This window comes from Ochlerotatus camptorhynchus, unplaced genomic scaffold, assembly GCF_037179485.1.
Source record: "Ochlerotatus camptorhynchus isolate MF236.1 unplaced genomic scaffold, CSIRO-AGI_Acam_v1.1 ptg000267l, whole genome shotgun sequence".
Lineage (NCBI taxonomy): Eukaryota > Metazoa > Arthropoda > Insecta > Diptera > Culicidae > Ochlerotatus > Ochlerotatus camptorhynchus.
The window spans coordinates 1,611,386-1,616,749 of record NW_027040757.1 but is presented as its reverse complement, the minus strand read 5'-3'; positions in this window follow the sequence as shown (position 1 = coordinate 1,616,749).

The window sequence follows — 5,364 nt, the reverse complement described above, 5'->3', positions numbered from 1 at the left end:
CTCGATGTCGTGGGAGAAGTACTCCACCTGTGCTTGGTCCAGCATGGGCTGAACCGCGATGTAATGGTTCAACGCAGGAACCATCAATTTGTATCCTTCCGTAGCTGGATGGCACACCGGACGCCCTTCGTGATGTAGAAGTGTATTTTTTCCCGCAGTCCGGGAGGGAAGCCTTTCACGTAGAAGGGGGGCATTCTGTCCTTTTTCGGTGGTCCTGTTGTTACCATCACCGGTTCTGCACCGTCGTTCAGATCGGAGAACCGATTGTGGTCGAGCAGCTTCTTCGCGGCACTCGCACTGTCACTGTTGTCTTCAGGCCTAGACCGTTTCCCGGGATTGCCAGCACTCGCGCCACCGCGTGATTTTTTACCCTTGGCTGGGTCAGCGAGAGCGTCACTATTCAACGCGAGAAAAAAACGGAACAACGCAATCGAACGAACGAAGAGAGCGAGAGAAGAAATGTCGACTGTACTGCTCAACAGTCTGGCAGCGAATGATGATCACGTTCACCGAATTACAGTCTGTTTTATGCTTGCAGAATGGCTAATTAGGCCCCTCCCTTTGGAGTATTTTTCGTTAGAGCGTTCCTAGTTGCAAGTATAAGGCAGCATTCACACCAGACCAGGACTTGCTTCGACAAGCATTTAATTGGATTGTTGTGAAAGAACAACTAGCGCTACTTGACTCTTTCACACCTGTGCAAAGCCTAAGGCTAAAAATCTCTTAAATAAAGAATAAAAAAAAAAAAAAAACACCTGTGCAAGTCGATGCCGACCAGATGACGGCGGCCCAGTCATGCTGCCTTTTGTGGGAAGCCTTTCCTCTGGTGGATGTGGGTGCATTCGTCGTCGTCTTCGTATTGGTGCGATGAGTGCTGTTCCACTCATACGTCGTGTCCGACGCTTATCCGTCCGTTGCTCGAAAGTAAATGACGAAGAAAACGACTTAAACTTTTTTTTTTTTGACTTAAATGATCTATATTTCTTGAATTTGTGTAGTTTACATGTATAACTTATCAAGTGACACAGATGCGTCTTTTCAACTTTAGTTCCTGTGAAATTTCAATTATTATTAATTACAGTTCCTAGTCCTATCAGGCCTGTTTTAGAGAATGACCACCTTGGTGGGATTGGTTTGTTTGAAAATTTGAAAAAGGAGACTACTTATAACTACTATTTACAACTACAACTAACCTACAACTACTATGTACACCTAACCTACTATATACAAATTGCTTATCAAAGCATGTTCTGATAAATTACATTTTTGTGCAAATTTAGTCTTAATTTCGTTAATTTTGGGATCTATTTTGGCAATGCCTGCCTCTTCATGTAAATTTGTTATTCTAGTGTCGAAAGGACGATCAAGAACCATCCTCAGCACTCTATTCTGAGCGACCTGAATTTTGTTCCTGTGAGTCTGTGCACATGATTCCCACACCGGAGCTGCGTAGAGGATCGCAGGTGCTATGATTTGTTTGTAGACGGCCAGTTTGTTCACCCTTGAGAAGAAAACGATTTGACAAGCGTGTTTATTACCGCTGTTTTTCTCCTCCGTTCCATTCATTGGAACGGCTCATGGAAGTTCCAAGAATTTAACGTAATTAACGTAACGTAACCTATGGAGGTCTGGCGAAGACGCAATGATTTTCGAACCAATTTGAACTGTCAAAATCGAACCAGTTTTTAGTGTTATTTTAAGAAGGAAACAGATATGCGGAATTGAAATCTGAGTGAAAAGTCAACGGTTATTTTTTTTTCGGAAATAACTTCATCCTTATGATACAAATACTGTTTTTTTTTTATTAATTCGTTCTTATCAATCAGGGGAAATTGATGTAATGAAAACCGGTGAAAACACTCCTTGTCCGTCTCCTCGAAGGCGTAAAGACGTCAGTCACTGGTGTCTATCACGCCAAAGACATCAAGGTAGATTGAACACCTTCCAACGATGCACTTCTCTGAGCAACAATAATTCATCAGCTATGTCCGCAGTACTCTAAAACCTGCCAACCAAGAGCAACAGTTGTCAAGAAAAAACGCATCAGGGATCGACCAAAGGCCCAAGAACCAAACTTGAAACCTCATCATCCAAAACCGGAAGTGGAAAACACCACACTCATCAGGAAGCTATCACGACAATCCAGGATGAAACAACATAAACATCTTCAGTAAATCAAATCTAATCTAATCTAATCTAATCTAATCTAATCTAATCTAATCTAACACCAACACAGCCAGTTCTTGAAAGCATCCTGGAAAATGATATTTTTACCTAAATACATCATTTTTCTTGCCTATTTGATAAATGTTTCACATCGAAGATGCGTCACACATATCAAAACGGCCAGGCCTACTGTGCAGCATTTAAGGGGCAAGATGATTCAGAAAACATCGGGCCTGTTTAAATTGAAGATTTAAACACGATGCTTCAGAATCCAATAAATGGATGAAACGTGGACATCTCGTACCGTACGTTCCGATTTTGGTAATTATATGATTGGTTGGTCGTTGGAAGCATCGAAGCTAGAAAGGTGTGATGCTCCATTTTCTTCTGACGGTTGAGGCATGAGCACTAACTCTTGTCCTAGCCTTTTGTGACTTATGGCTATAGCGCCATTACTCGCTTCATAAACGTCTTCAGCAAATCGATCTTTTACTTGCTGAAAACTATGGCAAGGGTTTCGTTAGCAATGTCCACAACTTCATGAACGCTGTCAACCATGGGCATTTTGTCTAAAAAAAAACGTTCAACGGATTGATTCACCGTCATCATAATCACAGAAACCCGATTGTCAGAAGCTCACCCAACCTATCAAGGCAAAATAACAAGTTAATTTATGGGGAGTTGCCTATTATTTAAGGGCGGGGTTGATTGTAGTAGTCGTGTGTTAATTTGCTCAAAAGTCACCGAAAGTCTTTCCTAACCTCAAAATATCTGAGGCTTATTTGATAATAGTACAGTTCAGGAATAGATATTCAAAGATTGGTTGCTTCGTTGCTAGTGAGTGGATTTATAGGTCAGTTCATCGTAATGATCAGGTGGGAAAGTAGGGCAGAACTTCCGGGAAAACTTCTTAGAAACTTCGAGAGGAAGTCACAAAAAATTCCCGGGAGAAAATGTAAGAATTTTTCGGTTGAAGGATTAAAAAAAAGTTTAGTGGTAAGCGTGATTACCTCTCACCCTTGCAGGCCAGGGTTCAATCCCAGTCGGCACCGCCAGGATGTTCTTAGGCATAACATCTCTGATCACGCGTTCCTTCGTAAGGGAAGTAAAGCCGTTGGTCCCTGGTTCATGAGTTAATGGGTTGATATAACGAAACTGTCACTTTTGACCGTCATCGTTACTGTCTCCCAAATAAAAATTTAATCATATAAATCAACATTACCAATAGATGGAGGTTTGTCTCAACTTTCCGGTGGAATTATTACTTACGAGGTATACCTGTACCTACATCCGAAAATCTCCGATATTTTCATTATTTTTTAAATAAAAGTTAAAGTTTATAGGAAACTTACAGCTTTAACCACATTATCCCAGGGAAGAAAGCATACACAGACAGACATGTTCCGATCTCGTTGAGCTGAGTCAATTGGTATATGACCCTTGACCTTCCGGCCCTTAGATCAAGCATGTATTTTTCAAGTGATATTATGCCTTTTGGCACACCTAAGTGCACGAGAGAGGCAAAACGGTGACACTCAGGTTGTAATGGCAAATTTCTCATCTTATCGTTGTAGAACTGTGCTTTACGCTTGCAACTAATCCGGACTTCTAATCATGGGTAATGTTAGAATGCTATAATTTTCCTACCTATACCTACTTATATTACAGCTAGTGACAAATTGATGACTCTGTATACCATTCTACTTACATTTTATGACACACACTTAATATAGAAACCGGTTTACAACGCTATTCAATGAAGTAATGTTATCGAAGTGACACCACAATTTGCACATTACAACACCCACATCACATTTCATCGCTCAGCAGAAGCACAACAAATGCATCCGTTCCGCAGGTTTATTAATTCGCCTCTCGCTATCTCGTTCTCGCACCCGGTTTCGATACATGCTAAGCAAACCACACACTATTTATAATGCAACCAATTTGGAGAGTTAACTAATGCTAAAAGCCAAAAACCACACTCAGCCATAGCTGCCCAGCAGTAGCATCGTAAAATAGTGCACATGGTGCGGTTTGGACTACATGCATTCTCTTCCCACTCTCCGATCCCGGATCGACCGGGATGTTCAGTTGCATAAACCAGGGGAAGTGATTGTTTCATAAATGGAATTAATTAATATTTCACGAGTACATTACCCCGTTGTTTTACGGTGAGTCCGGTGTGTGGACGGAACTGGACCAGCTAATCCAGGCTAAACCATGTGGTTTAAGGACATTAAGCACCCGTTGCTATTAATTAGAGGATCAACGCTCAAATGCCACCTAACTCCACCTGGTTTCGGTGGGTGTTGAATCGTAAAAAGATGAATGTATGCCGGAAATCCACCTGCTGCTTCACCCCGAAAAAGCAGGAGGAATATTTCTTTTCCACTTGAGTAGAGCACGAAATAAACTTTTTGCGCAATCATCCACGAATATCACCGCACCCATTTTTTTTTCTCCACCCGCAGAATCACTTTTACATTCCACTCAAGCGAATTTAAAACCGATTCAGTTTTTGCACCCAAACGGAAACTGATTGCACTCCACAGCTGCATCCAGATGCTTCCGGTTTCGGAGTTTACCCCTGCTCCGTCGAAACAAGCTACACAACTTGGAATCATTCGTTCTATCTCCCGGATATAAATAGCAACGGCAAATAAATAACTGTCATTTTTAACCAGCTACTGAAAGCGAAATGGAATAAACTCTATTTCACTGCCGGAACATGCTGCCACACATCTTCTACCAGGAAGTACTTTCGCTTGCTGCTTTCGACGACTACATATGGGAGGAAGTTCTCTCTACACTGCGATCAAGAACGCTATAGAACGTCTCTCATGCATGGCACCATCTTACACTGCCTGTGTTCCCGTTCCCTTCACTCCTCCCGTATGCGCCGAACGACGAAACTTTAAGTTGTGCTTTGTCGGCGTTGAAGATGCAGGATTATTAGCTGAAAAACACCACGCGTCTCCATGATCCACAGAAGTAAGCACCACGTGTTCAATCGCCGTCCATACCAGAAACTAGGTATACGGACGGCACTTCTTGCCATCAAAATAGCTCCTTTGAGAGAGGTAATCGTTCTATGGGCTACATGTGTGAATTGTAGACGGGACTGACCAAGCTTATCTCTTCTTGATGGCTTTCTTGGCATGTTGCGCTGTGAAGACCTCGGAAACGCTTTCACAT